Source organism: Myotis daubentonii, chromosome 2 (assembly GCF_963259705.1).
Source record: "Myotis daubentonii chromosome 2, mMyoDau2.1, whole genome shotgun sequence".
NCBI lineage: Eukaryota > Metazoa > Chordata > Mammalia > Chiroptera > Vespertilionidae > Myotis > Myotis daubentonii.
This window is the reverse complement of record NC_081841.1, coordinates 140,854,883-140,879,630: the sequence shown is the minus strand read 5'-3', so window position 1 is coordinate 140,879,630 and position 24,748 is coordinate 140,854,883.

Genomic DNA, 24,748 nt, shown 5'->3' with positions numbered 1-24,748 from the left:
ATGAAAACAAACAAAAAAACAAAGCTTGATTGTCCTGAGGACAAATGCATATTATAAACACTACCACAACTTAATACTAAACTTTAGTGGTCTCTCATGTACAGCATATTCTTCATTTCTTAACAGAAGCAGATTTCCAATGGTAAAGATGTACCCTCTATGAGCTCAAGTGAAAGAATAAAAAAATACACAGAATACTAACCACCATAAATGAGCATCAAGAGAAGAAAACTGATTAACATTCTCAAGAAATTCACATAATTATATTTTCATTAAATTTCTCTCTGAATTTAATAAAAAATAAAATAAAAAAGATTAGATCTAAATGAGTAAATAGTAAAATATGGATTCACCAAATGATCAAGCATCAAAAGAATTCCAGAACTGAAAAAGAATAAATAAAACAAGGCTCTGAAAATAAAATTATTAAAATTAAAATATTAAATGGACAGGTTAATCAGTACATTTGACATATGTAATAAAATAATTCATTGCTTTAGGCTATTACTAATATGGAGACCAAAAGGGGGGAAAAAGAGGTAAGACTAGAGGAGGTTAAAAATATTTATGTCTCTCTCTACAAAACTATGGATCGACCTTTAGAAATGATTCAAAGTTCAGCAGAAAGAGACGCAAATATACAAACTATATATTTTTAAAAAGATTAAAGATGGAGGATAGAATGAGTCCCATGAAAGAGAATGAAAATCAGACCAACCTATATATAAAGGAAAGTAATATATGACAGGTGATTACTCAGAACAATTCTATAAATGACACTGGGACAAACTATATTCACATGGGGAAAGATCAAATTATATAGCTACCTCGAACTATACCAGATATACAATATCTTACTGTGCAATTATCATTTGCAGGCAGTGCATTTATTATTGAACATTCAGCAATTATAGGTACAGTATTTTCCTTCATCAATATATTATACTCAGGTCCTCTCTCTCTCTCATACTATTTGGATCGTTGAATCAACCTTCTCGATGGTATTTCATTCTTCCAGTGTGGCTTTAACCTCCACACTCCTTCCAGAATAATCTATCTGTAATGTAAATCTGATTATGTGCTTCTTGCTTTAATGACTTCTACTCTCTTTGGGGGAAAAATAAACACGCCATAGCATGGCATGCCAAGACATTTTTCATCTCTATTTCACCAGCTTTCTCGTGTACCATTAAAATGTGGACTTAATGTCCTGAATATTATATTGCTTTCAGCTTCTTAACCCAATGTTCTCATATTCCTTCATTCCTCTGTGCATTTGTCTATGCTGCTGTCCTGTCCGAAGACGCTCCATACACCTAGCTCTGTCCCCAGGCAGAAGTGTTTCCTTATCTCTTTTAGACTCAGAATAAGCACTTTCTCTTCTGTGAAGTAAGCAGAGATTACTTCTCCTAACTTTCTGTACAGCTTTCCGTCAAAGAACATAAAACATTAATTTACAATGTTTGCTTACTTTTCTATCTCTCTACTAAAATATAAGCTCCTTGAGGACAGAAAAAGTGTATACATTACTAAGATACAGAATAATGCTTATACATTTTTAGGTGGACTCAAAAAAAAAATAACAACAAAACCAAATAACAACAAAAACCAGCAGCAAACATCACCAAAATCAAAAATAAACACAAGCTCATGCATTGATTCTTCTTGAAATTATTTTAAATCACATTCTGGATTTGTTAAGTGGTATTGTATGAGTGAAAACTGCAGCATGGTGATATGAAAGAAATGATTACAGTGACAGCCTTTGCCTTTGGTTTTGGGCCTGTGATTTGCTTTGCTCAACAGGCTGTTAGCAGAGAAGCCTCAGGCAAGGGCCTGACAGTGCCGGGAGGGCAGGTGTTGCGCGCTTTCGCTTAGTCCGCAACCATGAGATGAAAAGGTCCTGTCTAGCCCACTGTTGTTTTTTTATTTGCTTGTTTTTGTCGTTTGAAAAGGCAAGCGCACACGTAATAATTCTTTGCAGGTAATAGGATTTTGAATGAAAGGCTTATTGAACTGTGACTTATCTCTCTACTTAGAATTTGCAAATGCTAATGAATTTCCATATTTGTCTTATGTGCAGCAGGACATCCAGTTCACTTTGCTCCCACCTGATTTCCAGAAAAAGCAACAGTCTAGATCCTATGGCTGTCCCAGTGCGGTGCTTATTTTACTTATCCAAAACTGTTCACCTCTGATAGTCACACATAAATCCCAAACCAAAGCCATGCCAAACAAGATCCTAACTCAGAGCTGATGATCAATTCCTCCTAGATTTCCTTTTCCTCCACTGGATTTGCTTTTTTTCTTTCTTTCTTTTCTTTTTTCTTTCTTTCTTTCTTTTTTTTTTTTTTTTTTTTTTAGCACAGTTCTATTGACAGGCAGAACTCTTCCTGAAGCTATTTGAATCAGTCTATAAATTTTTTTTAAAAGTTTTGTCTGACTCACAGGGGCAACATAAGGAAAAAGACAGCCCCAAGAGGGGGAAAAAATGAGGTCACAGCAAGAAAGGAGTATGCAGGTTACTAAAAAATCTCGAACACCATAGAAAGTAAATCAAAGAGCCCTAACAATTTCTAGAGACATCAGTGCTTCAGTGACTTGGCAGGTCAGTTTATTAGAGTAGTGATAATGAGGCCATGCTTTAGGGTCCTGAGCGAACCACTTACTTTGACTGTGCTCCAAGGCCATACACATCACCCCTAACCCAAATCAGTAGCTGTGAAACAATTGCTGTCACTTACTGTGGGACCTGGGAGAAAGGGTTTTGATGGAACAGTGCACATCACTGCCCACTGAGAAAGCAGGTCAAGGTAAAGGTCTTATTAGTGGAATGTATGAGCGATTGAGCAGATTCATCGCAGGATGGAAATAAGAGGTTGCAGAGCTAAAGATTTATCAATTGTCAGTTTCCCCTCATGTCCTCTGTTGATGTTTTCTTTTATAATTTACTAGAGGCCTGATGCACAAATTCATACACTGATGGCGCCTGGTTGACCCACCCTGATTGGACAATGGGGCAGGGGTGTGAGGGGGGAGGGGCTGCGGGTGGTTGGCGGGCCACCCCTGTCCCCTGTTTGAACTCCGGTGGAGGGAACAATTTGCATATTATTCTTTTATTATATAGGATTAGCTGAAAATAGACAAAGGGTCAGTTATGGTAGTGGGTAACTTGGGGCTATTGATACCTGGGATCTGACTAGTCCACAGGAAGTATGATTCTAATATAAAAGACATTTTTGGAAACAATTCTAGCAATACTGCCATGATTATCTACATTTTAGGCTATTAGAGGAATAAAAATACATTGTGTAGAGGAGGCACAGGGATATACTACTTTAATTTAATATATTGAAAAGTTAGATTTTATTATTATTGATATTTTTACTGCTGGTTTCTTTGTAGAGTTAATAACTAAGTTTCCTAATGAAATTAGTCATTCATATTCCATATACAAGTTCTCAAAAATTGCTATTTATTAGGAAATACTTCATTTGTTTGGATATTACAATGAGAAATGTTAGTAATGAGACTGATATACATTTCATATGTCAAATAAATATTTATACACAAATTCTAAGTATTTTCTACTTTGATAATTTTATGCATAGTCCCATGAGTAGACTATTACCTGGGACAAAATATAACCTTTTGTTCTAGCAAATAAGTGCCTAATAAGTAGGAAATAAAATATGATATAACCAGATAATAGGACTTGGTAAATTCTGAAAATGTTGGTTGCTCTTTACAAAACTATCAGTGATATGACGGAGACTTTAGTGAAAAAATAAAGTTAGAGACTAGGAATTCATGATTCTGTACAGAAATCTTTTTTAAAGGTTATTGAACAAAACAGTACTATAAAAAGGGGGAAGAGAAAGAGAAAAATTGTAAGTTTTAATAGCAGTAAGGATAAATAACTCAAATTGCTGTCTCAGATATTTTCTTCCAAAGTGGTACAAGCATGACAATCACCCAAATGTAGAAGGAAGCCTTATACCAAGGGTATATATTCACACATATTCAAGCAAACAGCACACATTTTCAAGCACTGAAGAGAAAAATGCCCTCCAAGGAACGTAGGCCATTAAGGAGGTATGTGTAAATGATACAAACTAGCATTATCAAGTTTCATAATTGTGAGAAATTAGAAAAAAGATTAATTCTCAAATAATATAGAAACAAACAATATTTTCAGTTAATGAAAATATCCAAATAAAATTAAGAACACAGTCAAAACAAGTATAGAAAGAAAATGAAAGTTGTAATAAGAGGAAAAAAGTGACTTGTCAAGCAAAAAAACAACAGTGCTAGTCTTTTAATTATGCAACACATGCACTAGCGCCTTCATACCTCCAAATAGAAAGAAGTGGGGATTCCAGGAAAGTGTTTTTGAAATTAGAGACAGGCTAATAGAAATATAGAATAACCATAGAAGAGGGGAATATGTAAGGATATAATTATACTGTCAATTTCTATGCATATTTTAATGGAAAAATGTTGCTCACACTTTGAGAATATATTTTCATAAGCATATAAGACCAGTTCATTAAAAATTCTGTGAAAGATTTGAAAAGCTGTAATGTTCCATTTTATAATGGTTTAGCAACTAATAATGGAAAAGAACAATAAGAAGAAATAGAAAAAAATAAAATGGAACAATTTTCAGTATCATTGTCTTTTCTCATTGATCTATGAGGCCAAACAATGGCTTGGACCTTTTTAAAAAATCTTCTTTACATTAATTTTCTCATTTCTATAGGAAAAGGTATGGTATTTAAACTTCCTCAACAGAAGTTTTGCGTAGACAAAGTTGGGAGAATAATTTATTGTAGTTCTCAAAGTTTCCAAGGTTGCACAGCTCTGTGCTATCTGGCAGCCTCCCTGCCAGGCTTGCTGTGGACTGGAACAACTCTGCCCCGCCTTCTCACCCAGAAATACCACCTTGCATGCCGCTCTCACAAGGGGGACTCAGAGCCTCCAAGAGTGTTTTGAACCTAGTCGTGTACTGCCCAGTCTGAATGAGCCCATTACAGAGCTGAAATTTATTGTAGAAGGACAGAAGTCTAAGTCAATACCAGAGACTATGCAGTGAGATAACGCCTTCATAAGTCTGGAGAGGAGTCAAACCCGATGGGTGTTGCTAAAAACAGGTGCGAAAGAGAGGTGTTCATTCAGCAGTTTTAGGATAAAATATAATCTGCCTCGGGGTGTCATACCCACATTCTTAGAATGATATTATCTATACAAATTCAAAATACAGAATTGTTTGGCTTCATTTTATACGATTTCATGAAAATAATGTGTGACTCCTTTTTCTTTATTCTGTACTTTGTAATTCCACTCACTCTGTCCTGTCGTAGGCTATTAAAACACAATCCACTCTCCTTCAATTTTCGTGGAGATGAGACAGGATAGAAGTGCCACGTAGCTGACAGGTCATAACTTAAATTAAGTTTCCCAAATAAGAATTTAATCTAGTTTCAATAAAAGAGTCATTAACCACTTTTAATTAGGAAAAGCAGGCCTGAACCTGCGGTACTTTCTTCAGCTCCCAATGCAAGGACTGGTGACAGAAGGGCTTGCCTCCAAAGGGCTGTGAACAAAACAGAGGCTCACCAAACAAATCTCAGGGAGAGGGGAGGGTTGAAAGGCATGCTTCTGGGGACATTCCGGAAATCTCAGTTTGACTTGATTTGCAAAGACTTTATCTTGGACTCCACATACAGACAGTCTCTTTCTAAACTGGCTAAAACTTTTGGCAGTCACTAAATAAGGCCAATCAGGAGAACTCATGGCCAATAAAATATATGAGTTCACTGCTACTACAGGAAATACATCTGTATTTATTTAGTATGCCATGTATATTAGCAAGTTAGAAATTTTGTAGCCTAATTTTATTTTTCATCGCACCTGCTTGATTATCCAATAACAGAGTGTTGCCCTTATTTGTCAAATTACAAATCAATGGCAGATTTAGCCTGAAATACAGTCATGTGACCACAGGGGAGCAATCTTCTATGAACTACTATACATGCCCCTCAAACCCTGATAGGTCTGACAAATGAAATAGATAATGGGAGCAAACATTTATTAGTGAAAAGTTAGAAGAATATCTACCACTCTCATTTTATGCACCTTTAGGCCCTTCTTCTAGATTAGATACAGATTGAACTGAAGTCAAGATAAAAGAACCAACTTGTTTCATTAAAGAGCTTAGAAAGTAAGCAGGAGGAAACTTGATAAAGCCTCACAACTACTTCTCACCTTGAAAGAGAGAGCGCAGACCAGCAATGGATGCCAGTGTGATGTTAAGACTTTCTATTATGGCGATTACATAAAGTGAACAGAAAGCCACATATTAGTTTCTTCTTAAAACTATAGCATGCCAGTTCAGTAGAGAACCCTTCAAATCGGAAAGGCAGCAAAAAGTCTACATTGTCAAAATTCAATTTGGGGGCATACAAGTACATGAAAGCCTTTAGAGTCCTAATGTGTTTCTGGCATGGGTGATTGCAATACATGGAAAAGAGCTAGTAGCAAAAATTAAGAGATCTGCGAAAAGATATGAGGTAGAAGGAGCCACTCTAAAGAATCAGACCAACAAAAGAAGTCACAATCTAAAACAGATGCCCTACTAGATCACATGGATATAACTGGTATTTACAGAACATTTCACACCGAAGCAACATAATATACATTCTTCTCAAGTACACATGGCACATTCTCAAAGATAGACTACATCTTAGGACACAAAACAAGTCTATACAAATTCAAGAAGATTGATATCATACTAAGCATCTTCTCAAATCACAATGGCATGAAGTTAGGTATCAACTGTAATGAAAAACCTCAAAAACACTCAAATACATGGAAGCTAAATATCATGTTATTAAACAATAATGGGTTACAAATGAGATTATGCAGGAAAATAAAATTCCTGGGGAAAAAATGAAAATGAACACACAGCAACCCCAAACCTGTGGGACACAGTGAAAGCAGACCTGAGAGGGAATTCATAGCAGTGCAGGCTTACCTCAAAAAATAAGAAAAAGCGCTAATAAACTATCTAACCCTACAACAAAAAGAACTAGAGGAAGCACAGAGGAAGTAGAAGGAAGGAAATAATGAAGATGAGAGAAGAAATTAATGACATAGAGTCTTAAACAAATACAAAAGATCAGTGAATCTAAGAGCTGGTTCTTTGAAAAGATAAACAAGATTCATTAGCCCTTAGCCAGATTCATCAAGAAGCAAAGAAAGAATATTCAAATAAATAAAATCAGAAATGAACGAGGGGATATAACAATGGACACCACAGAAATATGAAGGGTTGTAAGAAAATACTATGAAAAACTATATGCCACCAAACTGGAAACCTGGGAGACATTGACAAATTCCTAGAAGCAATCTTCCAAAACTCCAATAAGAAGAATCAGAAAACCTGAATAGGCCAATAACTATTAATGAAATTGAAGAAGAAGAAAACAATAACAACAACAACAACAACAAAACAAAGCTCAACAAACAAAGATAGACCACATGTTAGGACACAAAACAAGTCTATAAAAATTCAAGAAGATTGATATCATATGAAGAATCTTCTCAAAAGTCCTAGACTGGATGGATTTACAGAAGGATTTTACCTTCAAAAGCTAAAAATACTTCCAATCTCTTTTTACAAAGCCAGCACTATCTTCATTCCAAAAACAGATAAAGACACTACAAAGAAAAAAAATTACAGTCCAATATCCCTGATGAACACAGATGTTATAATACTCAACAAAATATTAACAAATCAGATCCAGCAATACATGTAAAAGATCATAATTCATGATCAAGTGGGATTTATGCTGGGGATGCAAGTCTGGTACGGTATTTGCAAATCAATAACTGTGATACAATATAGAAACAAAATGAAAACTGAAGATCACATGATCATATTAATAGACACAGAAAAAGCATTCTATAAAATCCAATACCTTTTTTTGTTGTTGTTAGTCCTCTCCTGAGGTTATTTTTTTCCATTGCTTTTCATAGAGAGTGGAAGGGAGGGTGAAAGGAGGAGTGAGAGAGAGAAAGAGAAACATTAATGTGAGAGAGATACATTGACTGGTTGCCTTCCACACAAATGCCACTGGAGGCCAGCAGCAAACCCACAACCCAGGAACATGCCCTTCACAAGGAATGGAATCCAACACCTTTCGGTCTGTGGGCTGACACTCAGGTGACTGGGGAGGCTGAACCATTGGGCTCTAAAATACACCTAATACCCAGCTATTCTTCCATTTCCAGGAGACATAGAAGCTCTACATAATACATAGAAACAAATACAGGGAAGCAGCCAAAATGCAGAGACAAAGAAACTTGTCACAAATGAAAAACTGAAGAAATCTCCATAAAATGAACTAAATGTAATGTAATTAAAGAAATTACTAGATACAGAGTTCAAAACAATGGTTATAAGAATGCTCAAGGATCTTAATGAAAACTTCAAAGGATTTAGTAAGACTTTCAAGGATCTTAGTGAGAATTTCAAAGACATGAAAAAGGGCCAGTCAGAAATTAAGCATACATTAAATGAAATAAAAAATAATTTATAAGGATTCAACTGTTAAGTAGAGGATTCTTAGAATCAAATCAAGGACTTGGAATATGAGGAAGCAAAACACCCAATCAGAAGAGCAAAAATAAAAAAAGAATCCAAAAATATGAAGATAGTGTAAGGAGCCTCTGGGACAATTTCAAGTGTACCAATATTCACATTATTGGGAGTGGATGGGGGGGTGCAGAAGGAGAAGTGGCAGAGCAAGATATTGAAAATCTATTTAAAGAAATAATGACAGAAAAGTTCCCCTACCTGGTGAAAGAAATAGATTTACAAGTCCAGGCAGCACAGAAAGTCCCAAACAAGAGAAACCCAAAGAGGCCCACCTCAAGACACATCATAATTAAAATGCCAAAGTTAAAAACAAAAAGAGAATCTTAAAAGCAATGAGAGAAAAGCAGTTAGTTATCTATAAAGGAGCACCCATATGACTATTTCAGTTGATTTCTCAACTGAAACTTTGCCGGAAGTGATTGTCAAGAAATATTCAAAGTGATAAATAACAAGGACCTACAACCAAGATTACTCTACCCAGCAAAGCTATCATTTCGAATTGAAGGTCAGATAAAGAGCTTCACAGATAAGAGAAAGCTAATCATCAGAGAAATGCAAATTCAAACCACAATGAGATATTACCTCACACCTCACACCTGTCAGAATAGCTATTAACTTGGGCCTCTTATTGATAGGATGTGGAGAAGAGGGAACCTTCGTGCACTGTTGGTTGAAATTTATATTGGTCCACCACTATGGAAAACATAATGGAGTTTCCTCAAAAAATTAAAATAGGCTCAGTTTGGCTCAGTGGATAGAGCGTCAGCCCATAGACTAAGGGTCCTGGATTCAATTCTGCCCAATGGCACTTACCTCAGATGCAGGCTCAACCCCCAGCCTTGGTTGGGGTGGGTGCAGGAGGCAATCAATTGATGTGTCTCTGAGATGTTGGGGTCCATGCAGGAGGCAACCAATTGATGTGTGTCTCTCTCTCTTTCTCTCCCCCTCCCTTCCACTCGCTCTAAAAATCAATGGAAGAATGTCCTCAGGTGAAGATTTTTTAAAAAATCACCAAAAATGTTTAGATGAAACTGCCATTTGACCTACCAATCCAACTTCTGGGACTATATCCTAAAAACCCAATACACCAATTAGAAAGAATATATGCCCCCCCCCCCCTATGTTCATAGCAGCAACTAGAGGCCCAGTTCATGAATTCATGCCCCTGAGGGGTTTCTTTGTTACGGAGTGGGGCCACAGCATTAGTAACAAAGAAACAGAATTTCCGGAGGATGAGGCCCAGAAATCAGGATTTTAAAAAGATCCCCCGGTGATTCTAATGTGCAACCAAGATTGAGAACCACTGTGCTAAGTGAAAGAAGCCAATCAGGGAAAGACAAATATCACATGATCTCACTTATTTGTGGAATCTAATAAACAAAATGAATTGACCCACAAAATAAGACCAAGGCATGGAGGCATGGAACAGACTGATATATCTGTGTGTGGGGGGGGGGGGGGGGCGGTGGCAGGCGGGGAAGCGGGTCAGGGAACAAGAAGAGATGATCCAAAGAACTTATATAATTATATGCATAGCTCATGACACAGGCAATAGGGTAGCGAAGGCCTGAGCGTGGTGGTAGTAGGAGCTGGGTGGAGTGAGGTAAATTGGGCAAGGAAATGGGGGATATATATAACACTGTCAACAATAAGAATATATATACTTGAAAATAAATAAAATAGATGTTCTGTGCCCTGGCCATATGTTGTTAAGTGGTTAAAGCATTGGCCTGCACACTGAAGGGTCATGGGTTTGATCCCCAATCAAAGGCGTGTACTTGAATTCTAGGTTCAATCTCTGGCCCCAGTCGAAGTGTATACAGGATGCAATCGATTGATGTGTCTCTCACATTGATGTCTCTCTTTCCCTCCCTTCCATTTTCTCTAAAAATCAATGCAAAATATATCCTACAGTGAGGATTAACAACAACAAAAATAGATGTGTTGCATAATGTTCCAGTAAATACTGACATTGGCTTTTCAAAAATTTTATAAATCACAGTGAGGATTGATCAAAATCAGAAAATAGTATTTTAAGATGGGAACCATGGTTGTGAATTCAACTATGTTACACACAGTGCGAAGCACCTAGATCACTGCAGAACTGAGTGAACTGAATAAAATACTCAAGGAATTTACCCAGAACCTAGAGAGATATATGAACAGATGAAAAAGAAAATGGCCAGACATGACAAATCTAGGATTTCCAGTATACTGATCATTGGAATTTTAGGAACATAGAGAAAAACCAAAGTCCCAAACAAAATATAAGTAAACAAAATATAGGGAGAAACACATATTCACATACACTCACACACACAACTTTCCAGAATTCAAGAAATAACTGAATATATGCACAAAATTAATGGGTTTACTAAGTATCAGGGGAAACTGACAAAGAGGCTAATATGTATCAAGATAAAAGAATTTGAATGAGAACACACAAACACAAAAATCCAAGAAGAAAAGAAATGTAAAGATACATCATTTTTTTTAAATGAAATGTTTACTTTGCAAGTTTCAAGATATCTGAAGATATTGTAGAAAATTCCACAATGATTTTGGGAGAGAAGAATACTTTTTTTCTCTCTCAAGAATTATCTAGGAAGTTGTCATAGATATAAAGGGACAAGAAAGAACATCATCCATTTATATGTTTAAAGTGTACTTAGAGACTGAACAATTACTTAAAAGAGATAGGAAAGTACAGATATAAAACCATGATAATTGTCAACAAAGAAACCCTGGAAATATTAGAGGTGTATTTTAAAAGTATTACTATTTTAATAATAAATCAATGCAAATTAAAAATAAAACTATGAATTAGGATATATAATATGTAACAGTTACAAAAATACCTAACAGTGGACTGGGTGTAAATGTAAATTAGATGAGTAAAAGCTATACATTGAGAAGAAAAGTTTGGAAGAAATTAAACATTTAAAATATAAAATAAAAATAAATCTATGCTGTTGCTTATAACTAGAAAACTATATATATATATATATATATGTTTTATAGACATTTGAAGGCAGCTATGAGTAGGGAAAAGGTATGTTTACCTCTTAAATCAATAGATTAAAGAAGGAAAACAATAGGAAATGAGAAAAAGCATAAAGCATGTTAAGAGGACAAGCCTATCTATTTCCTTCACATTAATCCCACATTAATTCTAAAAAACGTGATAAAAATACTGACCCTCAAACAAGGAGGGGAAAATAAAAATTCAGTGATATACTCTTTACAAAATGTATAACTAAAAGTAGCAAAGAAAGACCATTTTGGGAAACAAATGATGTGCTTGAATGCTTATCACCATGGAATTAACAACAGCAAAATTCTTTACACAATTTTAATAAATCTATAGGAATTTTTAAATGACTTAAGACATTCCCATCTGATAGGATATTATTTTTTTCTACACAATGGAATACTACACTGCTGTAAGAAAGAAAGAACTCTTACCATTCGCAACAGCATGGATGGACCTGGAGAGCATTATGTTAAGCTAAATAAGCCAGTCGGGGAAAGATAAATATCACATGATCTCACTCATTTATGGAATATAATCAACAACATAAACTGAAGAACAAAAGTAGATCCAGAGTCATAGAAGCATCAAACAGACGTCAAACCTCAGGGAAGGCAGGGACGGGGGAGGGGGTGTGAAAGATCAACCAAAGGACTTGTATGCATGCATATAAGCCTAACGAATGGACACAGACAGTTGCGGGGTGAGGGCATGTGCTGGGGAATGGGAGTGGCCAGGGAGAGGTCAATGGGGGAAAAGGAGACATGTAATACTATGTGTAATACTTTAAACAATAAAGAATTTAAATTTAAAGATATAAATAAATAAATAAATAAAAGGAGAATCAGTGAAACATAAAAATAGGGTGTTATTTTTAGCATACTATTGAAATGTAAGGAAGTGTTAAAAAAAATGTCAGAAAAGCAGATGACAAAATGTCATTCAGATTGCTCTTAGCTTTAAACAAGTTTCTACATCTCCACGGTTTTTTCTGGGTGGTAAGAATTGAGTCATTTTGTTGTGTGTATTTTCATATATCCTAAATGTTCTGAATTGTATTTAAAGCATAGATTTATTTTACTAATAAGGACAAAAAGCAAAGGAAAGATAAATAAATGAATCTTGCCCATTCCAGAAAGTGTGAAGGTTCCTGCATAAGGTTTCCATAATGAGTTGTTCCTCTCTTCCCATGAGTGCAGCTTCAAAGAGAACACATATTAAGGCTTTATTTATAGATTTGTAAGTTCCAGGCTTATTTTCTCTCTCTTTCACTAATGTTATATTCAGGCACTAACAGTGAAGGAATAAAGGCAAATTTGATATATGCAATAGCTCACACAAAATGGTTTAAGAACCACCTTAGAAATTGCTTTGCATAAATATAACATCCAACACTTAATTGTCTCCTGCTTCTTACTGTGCAGCTTGCACTATTAAAGCCAATTGCTTCCTATATCCCTTATAAAACAAAAGTGTTGCTTTCTCCTCTCCAGAGACTAGCCTGGTAGAACTTTCTAACCTCAGAAATCTCCCTTTATGCCTTTCTTTAAAAATGCCTCTTAAAACATAGACAGCACTTAACCACATAGTAGAAATAATAAAAAACAAAACACTTACTAAATCTAAACTGGGTCCATAACTACTAAGTGTCTCTATATTATTCAAATACGGATGGTAATGAGAAGAGATAATGATGAAAAGGCACATACTGTAATATACTCAAAAAATATCTTTCCTAAAAAATTCTAGGAGTAAATATGGTAATTTCTGTGAAGGTTCAGAATTACATGAAACAGCCATCCATCAAATGATAAATTTCTCAGAAAGTTAACATAAATATGACAATAATTTTTGTGAAATTCAGAAATATCATCACTTTTATTGATAGTGATTTTTTTCAAATGTTATAAATTTATATACCTGGGTATATACCTGGATAACTGTTCTCTCTGTTGACAGTACTGCTTGCAACAGTTGGTGCCATCCCTTCTTTTTCTTTTAAGTTATTTTCCAAGTTCATCTTATTTTCCCCTCCTTGATGAAGACTAATCTAATATATTTGAGTAATTACTTTAAATACTGTGCACTTAGTACTGCTGTTATGATTTCTAATTTATTACCTTTCTTTCTAATTTATTATTTCTTACCAGAGGCCTGGTGCACAAAATTCATGCATGGAGGGAGGGTCCCCTCAGCCCAGCCTGCACCCTCTCTAATCCGGGACCCCCTCGGGGGATGTCCGACTGCCGGTTTAGGCCTAATTCCCTAGGCCTAAACCGGCAGTTGGACATCCCTATCACAATCCTGGACCACTGGCTCCTAATTGCTCACCAGCCTGCCTACCTGGTTGTGCCTAACTGCCCCCCCCCCGCCAGCCTGGTTGCCCCCAACTTCTCCCCTCTGCCGGACTGGTCACCCCTAACTGCTCTCAGGGCAGTTGGGGACAATGAAGCTGGCAGGGAGGGCAGTTGAAGCCATGAGGCTGGCAGGACAGAGCAGTTAGGAGCCATGAGGATGGCCAGGAATGGCAGTTGGGGGCAATCAGGCTGATGAGGGGGGCTGTTGGGGGTGAACAGGCCAGCGGGGGGCGGGGCAGTTGGGAGTGTTCAGGCCAGCAAGGGGGAGAAGTTGAGGGCAAGAAGGTGGAGAGTGGCAGATGGGGGTGATCATGCTGGCAGGCAGACTGGTAGGGGCGATCAGGTAGGAAGGCAGGTGAGCAGTTAGGAGCCAGCAGTCCCAGATTGCGAGCGGGATGTCTGACTGCCAGTTTAGACCCAAGGAGTCCCAGATTGGAGAGGATGCAGGCTGGACTGAGGGACACCCCTACCCTCCTGTGCACAAATTTTGTGCACTGGGCCACTAGTTCTATTTATAAGTGCTGTTCAAATTACATTAACTTAAGTTTTCACCATTAACTGACATATATTATTCCACATTTTACTAGTATATACTTTAATGGTAGACATCTCTAATTCCAAACTCCTAGCACTTAGAAATAATATAAAAATAAATGCAATCATAAATAATAAATTATAAAAGTTATAAAATACCATAATTATGTGTGTGTACACGATTATATGCACATGTCCAGGATAGGGAATGCTAGACAAAAGGAATAGACATTCTTCATTTCAGTAAATACTACTATGACACTTAGAAGCATGTGGATATTATTTACAAGCACAAAGATTAATGATTTTCTTTCTATATCTTTAAAAATAAATGTTAAGATCTCTCCTAATTTTTGTGACTCTAATAAATATAAGTGATTGTTTACTTTGGATTTCTCTAATCAGTATTATGGGCACACCTTCATATAATTACTAGTCTTTGGGCACCCCTTCTATAGATTCATAACTCTATTCACATCCATTTTCATGCTTTACTGGTATTCTAGTTGTACTTTTGTCTTCCGAGAGTTCCCTATATAATCTAGATAATGATCTGTTTTAGACATGGTAATCTTTTATCATAGTGTTCTTGGAGGATTGCACCTGTGAAATTCCTCCATTGCTAGTGGGAGTTCTTGTGATAGCTTGAGAAAAAGAATTTTTTAAGACTCACTCAGGAGAATGAGCGATTTTTATTTGTGTTAAATTATATTACTCGGTTTGCAAAGTCTCATTTCCCTTAAACCAGTCCTGGAAAATGAGCAGCTGGGGTTTCAATAAAACTAGAAGCAAAGTGAGTGTTGAGAATTTCCGTTCCATGGTGGAGCTGGGTCTGGTGCAGCGTCAGGCTAGTTAAAGTCCATTAGTCCATTGTGTGGAGTCCACATGGCTGGGGGCCACATAGTGAGTGCAGAGCATGTGTGCCCTGTAAGCCAGGAGGGCCAGAGGGCCAAGGGAGCATGCGTCTAAATTGTAGATGCCCTTTGCTCCTTTCCCGATATTAATTCATAAGGAGGTTATTACAATGGTATCGATAGTATGCCCTTCATCTGTAAATTTAATGAAGAAAAAATTTTATTTTGGGTATAGTATTATCCATCATTTTAAAACTTAATTTGAGCTTTTTGTATTTTGTTAAAAAAGAGCCTTTCAACACATTCCCATAAATATCTCTTTCAATATTTTCTTCAATTGCTTTACTGTTTTACTTTAATCCATCTGATGTCCCCCTCTGCATATGATAAAATAAAGATTAACATTTATTTTCAGTGTAATAAAGTTTTCCAGATATCATCTAAATAAATTACCTTCCCTTCATTACTTCATGATGTCACCATAATTCTACTTCTTGGATATATGTAGTGCTATTTTTGAAGTCTATATTCTGTAACATTGGTTGGTTGATTGTTATAATGTCAACACTGTACTAGCATTTATGGTAATGTCTTTGTACTGTGTCTTAAGATCAGGTAAGGAAAGTTCTATTCTCATTGTTCTTTAAGAAATGCCCTAGCTTATTTTGGACCTTTATTAAACCCAAAATTTTAGAATAATTTTGCTGGGTGCCTTTAAAAATCTAATTGGAATACTTTCATCATATTTACTGTATATCTTTTCATTTTAATTTTCCTTTAAGATTAGTAATAGATATAAAAATTTATTTTTTGCACGTAGTTTTGTGAATTCTTGGTTAATTTTTAGAAAACTATTTTTTCTATCATAAATGCTACTTTAGTTTATTTTGATACTATTGGTACTACTGTATTTTCCAGGTGAAAGGTATTATTTTTTTTATTCAATAAGTTTACTGAAATATATTATTCTAATAGTTTGAGTCTGTTATATTTTCTATGTAGACAATTACAACATCTGCAAATGACATATTTTATCCCCTCTAAGCATTACAAGTGTGTCCCTCTGGCCTTACACATTCACCATATTTTCAATTCCATCTTAAAAAGAAGTATTGATGGTAGGCCTAGCCTGTTTTTTCAGGGGTTTGAGCATCAGCCCATGAACTGAAGGGTCTCGGGTTCTAGTCCAGTCAAGAGCACACTCCTTAGTTGCAGGCTCAATCCCTGGACCCAGTCAGGGTGTGTGTGGGAGGCAACCAATCCATGTGTCTCTCTCACATCCATGTTTCTATCTCTCTCTGTCTCTCCCCCTCCTTTCCACTCTCTCTGAAAATCAATGGAGTCCACCTGGTGTGCTCAGTGGCTGAGTGTTGACCCATGAGCCAAGAGGTGATGGTTCGATTCCAGGTCAGGGCACATCCCCAGGTTGTGGGCTTGATTTCCAGTAGGAGGCATGCCAGAAGCAGTTGATTGATGATTCACTATCATCATTGATGTTTTCATCTCTCCCTCCCTCTCTGAAATCAATTTAAAAAAAAAAAAACATGGAAAAAATATCCTTGTGTGAAAATTAACAACAAAAAAAGAAATAATGATGGCAGACATCATGCCTTATTCCCTATTTAAAATAAGAATGTGTTAAAGTCTCTTGATTAATTATTTCGGTTACAGGTTTGGGTATGTAGTCTCTAATAAGTTAAGGAATGTCTCTTTTATTTCTAGATTATAGAGTGTATTTTAAAGTTAATGAAAAATTTATTCACTTTAACTGAGATAATCATATATAGTTTTCCTTTATGCCATGAGGGTAATCAATTATAATGGTAGTTTTTCTAAAGCTTTCAAAAAATATTTTTATTGATTTTAGCGAGAAGAAAGGAGAGATGGAAACATTAATTGGTTGCCCCCTGCATGCCCCTACAGGGTATCAAGCCAGCATATGCCCCAACCAGGAAAGGGACAAGCAACCTCCTGATGCAGGGGATGATGCTCAACCAACTGAGCCACACAGGCCATGCCATATTTTCTAAAATTAAATCAACAGTGTGTGCATGGTAAATGTTATTTGAGCAAGATGGATTTATTCATTAGCTAAGTAGATTTAATTAGCTAATATATTTTGCATCTAAATTCACAACTGAAATATATTTTTTGCTGATTCTACTTGTTCACTCATTGCTGGCATGTTTTTCATCAAATTTTTGAACATATTTATAAAAGGTATTTTAAAATCTTTGCTATATCCAATATCCAGGCCATCTTAAGTTTCTACTCATTTCATATTTCCTGAGTATATATCACTTTCAATTTCTTATAACTTTTAACTGAATGATAAACATATAAGTAATATTTCAGCAACTCTATATTCTGTTGTATTCTTCTGATGATTAAAAAAAAGGAAACTTCTAGTAGGCAATGGGTTTGCCTGATTTAAACTACAAATGCTGTCTCTTTTACTCTATGTAGCTGCTGATATCTCAACACTATTATGGCTTCTGAATGCTGCAATCTCAGCCTGAGCCCCTTGCGTCTCCCTTGTGCCTGCAAAATTTGGTAGTCAACCATGGATACGGGCAGAGATGGAATATGCCCTCTTTGATTTCCTTGCTTCTGGCACTCTCCATACCTCCAAATTCCTAAGTATTCACTATACTTTGGCACTTCCAGCAATCAGGATTCTCCCACAAAAGCTACACACTATTGAGCAATATAGTTATTTAGAAAAACATCAAACTCACAGAAATGGGTCTGTGCAGTGTGATCTTTCAATAAGCAAATGTTTTCAATGGGTCTCCTGTGGGCTTCCCCACTCACATGTAATTCAACTGTCAGCCATGGGTTTGGGGCTGTTTATGCATTGAATTTAGACCTCATTTCTCCGTCAGGTCTCATATTGCCATAATGTCACTTTACTTTCAGCTGCTTCCAATGCCCTGCTCTTTGATCGTGGTAACTTTAGCTGGTAAGGCTGCAGTTTCTGTCAATGCTACTTTTGATAAATACAGCCATGGGGTTTGGTCAGCACTCTTACCCTGAAGTCAGAAAGCCATAATCTTACTCATTCTAGTTGAAGTTTTTGTTTGTTTGTTTAATGGAATTCTCCATTGGTTCTGCCTACTTTTTGATATTTTCCAATCTGTAAAGAGTTTTTGTTATTAACCTAGCTTTTTATAAGCACTCTCTGCACTGGGTTCCTATAATTATGGCACTGCTGTCCTAAGTTTCTCCCTCGTTAGGGTTTTGGAGATCCTATATTTTTATTTATTTATTTTATTTATTTTTAAAATATATTTTATTAATTTTTTGCAGAGAAGAAGGGAGAGGAATAGAGAATTAGAAACATCGATGAGAGAAACATCGATCAGCTGCCTCCTGCACACCCCCTACTGGGGATGTGCCCGCAACCAAGGTACATGCCCTTGACCAGAATCAAACCTGGGACCCTTCAGTCGCAGGTTGATGCTCTATCCATTGAGCCAAACCGGTTAGGGTGGGATCACACTTTTTTAAATATATTATAGGGCCGGAAAACAACTGGGACAAGTGCAAAGGCTCCTGCTACCTGGTAATTGATGTCACGCTTGGAATCATGCAATGTTACAAACCTGCAATAAAGTTTCTTCTCTCCCAAACTTGACTTGGGAAAATGAACTGAACAGCAATTCTAGTCCTGCTTCATGTGAGAAAGGATCACCTGATTTCTTCACTGATGGTTGTTGCTTGTGGTTGGTAGTACATTGGGTAGTGTCATGCAATTCCTCAACTCTTCCTGTTCCTCCAAATACTGACATTCTAATTATCAGTGTCCAGTTTTGCCAAAAAAGCAAAAGTACTACATAAAGACACCTGGTATGTCTGAAAAGGGCTTACCTGAGCAGTTTATGTACAATTTGTCTGTTTGCTTCCAGCTTGGCAACATGGAAGTGAAGTCCCAATCAGCTCTGCCATTTGAGTTCTGAGAGCCACAGGCTCTAATGAGCAGTCTCACTTCTGTGCACCGCAGTCTCTCAGACTTAAATCCCAAGAAGAAGAATGGTCTTTGGTCCACAGTGCTATTTCATATCTAATTCTGAATTTTATTGGTCTATATGATGTGTGCTATTCCATTACTCATATCTATTTAATTTGAGTGAAAAACTTTATACTTGTAATGTTTTTTAAAAAATCCACTTACATAATTCAATTTAAAAAGGCAGGACAGTTATACCTTCTAGATCAGCGGTTCTCAACCTGTGGGTTGCCAACCTGTGGGCTGCGACCCTTTTGGGGGTCGAATGACCTTTTCACAGGGGTCGCCTAAGACCATTGGAAAACACATATATAATTACATATTGTTTTTGTGATTAATCACTATGCTTTAATTTGTAACAATGAAAATACATCCTGCATATCAGATATTTATATTACGATTCATAGCAGTAGCAAAATTACAGTTACGAAGTAGCAACGAAAATAATGTTATGGTTGGGGGTCACCACAACATGAGGAACTGTATTAAAGGGTTGCGGCATTAGGAAGTTTGAGAACCACTGTTCTAGAGCAAGAAACCAGAAAGTCAGAAACTAAAGCTCTTTTGGCTATATAATCTCTGCTTCTCTCACTTGACCTAAGGTATTCCATTTATTTTATCCATTATCTTTTTTTCCAAGCAAGATCTGTATGCATTAGTCTTCTAATAAAGCCAGCTTGAGTCAAATTCAAATTCTCTATAGAATTGTTCTCAACATTCTCTAAAAAAAATCTATGCCAAATTACTAGTATAGATAGCATTTGAGAAGTAGGGGAGCCTCTTTTAATGGTCTAGTCAAAGATGTTCGCCCTACCAGATAAATAGACTAATAACTCTAGAAAAAGAAAATGTACTTTGAAATAAAACATTGACTAGATATTTTTATTGAGATAGCTACTATTTAAAAAATTCCTCTCAATGTTAAGAAGCTTAAAAGCATAATTTATATTTTAATTTGATTGTAAATTTGTCCTAAAATATAGAATAATTCCATTTCATTGCCTTCGATTTACTTTTCTACTCCTTTATGGTTGCATATGCCATGCTCTATCTATTATGTAGTACTTTGCAAAACAAAGGCACATTATATAAATGGGAGAAGTCATTATCATGTACTTACTATGCAAGACTGTACGATGCCCAGAGCAGTAAAGGGAAGGGAATTCTCTGTACAGAGCAATTTTTTTTTCATGTTGCTGACACATTTCTCAAATCACAATCATTTCCATGGCAACAGTCTGTGATACTGAAAAGATAGTCACTATCTTTTAAGATCCAGCAGAAATATAATTTTGTTTCTAAATGCAAAAGCTTCTTAGTCAATCACAATATTGTCAATAATTAGCAATAACAGCAAAGGGAATTCAATTACAGGCAAAGCAAATTGCTTATTATTTAAATGTTCTCTTTTTAATGCATCCCACTATGAAAGTCCCTCTTTAAATTAGTGAAAGCATGTGTAATTGCAACACCTCCGTTGGGGGGTTGTAGAAATATATGAAGTCTTGCTCTTTGGTTGAGTGTTTAGCAGCTTAGGACAAAATTGCACTGTTGTTGGTACTTTGTAATGATAGACACCAATAGTAATTTAGATAATTAAGTGTATTCCACCTTAATTTCAATTTTCTCTAATTGTAAAAATCCTATCTGCTAGCTTAATATATTTGTATTTATGTAAATGTAAATGCAATCATAACTATTCTGTAATAATTATCAAGACAGGTTGGGCCATCTTCAGTTCAGTTTCTGACGTGTTTTAACCTCATGGAAAAATCCAACAAATATTCTACTAAAAAAAAACAGAGAACTCTTCTCATCTTGGTTCCTGTCAATGGGGTTTAATTTTTGCAGTAGGTGTCAATTTTAGCCAATAGTAGAAATGTGAAAAATTTATGAACAGGAACCATGACATCTGGAGAATAAACTGGAGATGTGTACACTTCAGTAACTTCATTACAGAGACAAGAATAAAAGAATTTAATTTGGGCATGCTGGGGAAATTTGCCTTGAGGTTAAAGTTTATCAACTGTTTAGAACCATTCACTACATACCCTTTTGTATCACTTCTCTGAAAAGGAGTCATATTCCTAAAAATGGCTGTTCTGCACACTGATTTGTAACTTGGCACAGAAGTATAGGATATGTAAATTATATCACTAGCAGGGTTGAGAATTTGAAGTATGGAAAAACATAAGCTATAAGCAACTTTCTCTTCTGAGGTGTAAATGCCAGTATTTTCATCTTATCTTTTCAGGGGAACATATTTCTAGCCGATTTAATCTATGTGAGTATTAGAAATTGCATTATGGCTAATGCGGGCATTTTTAATGATATTAACTATAAGCACATAAGTGGTTTTTATATATTTATCTTTTTTTTGCTTTATTATAGGTTGTGCCCCAACAACTATAATTGCATCAAGGTTAGACATTGTTGCTGAAAATTAACCCACGACCTAATTTAGGGGACATTGCATACAGCAAAAGATGAATGGGGTAGATTAAACATAGCTAAAAATACTTTGACATTGAGGTGGAATCTAATCCTTATTCCCCTAAAACTGACCTTGAATTTGTGAGTTGCTTAACTAATAAAACATTGCATAAGTAATGTCTGGGACTTAGCTCTCAAAAGAAGTATTGTAGCTTCTGTCCAAGTCTTTTGAAACACACTCTCTGGAATCCAGGACTTCCTAGTAAGAAGTTACTTAGAAAGTACTAGAAAGGCAATTTATGAGATCTGCAGTTGACTTTCCCAGTGAACCCAACCTTCAATCTATTTCTGCCAATGTATCACAAATGAAAGACAGCCATCTTAGAACCTCCAAACCAGCCTACCCACCATATGAATTACCTTGGTTGGTGCCGTGTGGACTACAAAATTCTGCTAGCTGACTCCTGACTGAATTCTTGAACCATAACATCTGGATCTATAACAAAATGGTTGATGCTTTAAGTCTCCAAGTTTTTGGGTGGTTGGTTATGCAACAATAGGTAAACCAGAATCGGGGGGGGGGGGGAAGTGTCATATTTTTGGGAATTTGTAGAGACTACAAAATGTTTAATCTACTAACCAGCTAGAAATCTATTATTGTCTGTTTATATCCACTACTAAATATAAATGTTAACTTTATCTATCTAATGATTGAACATTATTTTTTTTCTCTCTTAAGCACCATCCTTATTATTGATAGTGTATATTTTATTCTTTCTCTATATTATAAAGTTGTATCCAGATAAGTTAGTAATGATCTTTCTCAGGCAAATAAAAGTGTTTTGACATCACACAAAGATTCTCTACTATAAATTTTAGAAAGTAATCTAAAATACTGCATTTACAAGATTGGAAAAATGGCAACTGGCAGGAAGGTAAGGAGGGAGAGAGTGTGAGAGTGCAAGGAAGTGATAGAGGAGTGTGTGGATGTGTGTGTTGTGCGTGTGTATGAGCTAGGGACAGTTATATTCTGCAGGTCTTCTAAGGGGCTGCTAAACTGGGCAGTTTTAGATGGTGGAGCCCCACTCCCTGAGCGGACACCCCTGGGCAGCCAGCACTGGCACAGCGACCAAGCTATCTTGGGAAACAGAGCTGCTTGAGACTAGGATCCTGGCTTCAGCACCACCCAGTCTGATCTCAGACGCATACCAGGACCCTGAACCCACTGGGGACAGAGACCTGTGACCACAGCTACAGACCTGAGGACACCAAAAGTCCAGAAATCCCCGCAGCAGATCCTTGAGTAACAGAGCCCATCCCCCTCCCCGCAGGCTCCTGGGCAGTGCCATAGTAACTGATAGACCCACTTTTTGCCAGGGCCTCAGTGCTGCTACAGGAACTTTAGCCTGGAAGTGCGTGAACACCTTGGAACTGGTCCCACATAGTGCCTGCTCAGGAGCCCTGGGCTGGGAGCAAACACACGAACACCAGGAATTTGTCCAGCATAGCTTGGGCCCAGGGAAACCAATTCTCCGGGCAGGAGGCAGCACCAAGCACCAGTGACTTGACTGTGTTTCTTATCACCTGCACCTGAGATCCCTGATTCCCTGTGCATTCATACTAAGAGCCAGTGACTCCAATTCTTGGTGCAAGAGACTCACCTCAGAAAAAGGGACTCACACAGACTGAAAGTGAAGGGATGGAAAAATATATTTCAGGCAAATGGAAATGAAAAAAAAAGCTGGGGTAGCAATATTTATATCTGACAAAATAGATCTCAAAGTGAAGGCCATAACAAGAGATAAGGAAGGCCACTTCATAATCTTAAAGGGATCGATACAACAAGAGGATATAACCCTTATAAAAATATATGCACCCAATGCAGGAACACACAAATACATAAAAAACCTCCTGGAAAATAACAAGGGAGAGATCAACAACAATGCAATCATAGTAGGGGACTTAAACACACCACTGACATCACTGGATAAATCAACAATATATGTAGGAACCAAGAGGAAATGAAGAAGAACCAAGAGGAAATGAAGAGAAACCAAGAAGAAATGAGAAATGACATCACTGATATAAAGAACTCAATAGAAAGCATCAACAGTAGACTAGAAGAAGCAGAGGACCACATCAGCGAGCTAGAAGACAAGGTAGGAAAAAATACCCAAACAGAACAGCTTCTAGAAAAAAAAAAATTAAAAATTAAAAAGCAGGAGGAGAGCCTAAGAGAACTCTGGGACAACGCTAAACGAAACAACATCCAAATAGTAGGGGTGCCAGAAGGAGAGGAAACTGAGCAAGGAATAGAAAACCTGTTTGAAAAAACAGTAACAGAAAATTTCCCTGATATAGGGAAGAAAAAACTCACACAAATCCAAGAAGCTCACAGAGTCCCTAACAAAACGAACCTGAAAAGACCGACGTCAAGGCACATAATAATTAAATTGGCAAACACCAACGGCAAAGCAAGAATCTTAAAAGCAGCCAGAGAGAGACAGAAAGTTACCTACAAAGGATCCCCCATCAGACTAGCGACCGATTTCTCAACAGAAACACATCAGGCAAGAAGGGAATTGAATGAAATATACAAAGTTATGCAAAGGAAGGGTCTGAATCCAAGAAAACTGTACCCAGCAAGGCTATCAATCAAAATTGAGGGTCAAATCAGGAGCTTCACAGACAAAAACAGTCTACGGGAGTTTATTACAACCAAGCCAGCAATGCAAGAAATGCTAAAGGGTCTGCTGTAAATAGAAAAAATAGGAAACAAAGAAGGAACACAGCGGTAAAGAACAAAAATGGAGACTAACAAGTTTCTATAAATAATAACTTTAAATGTAAATGGATTAAATTCCCCAG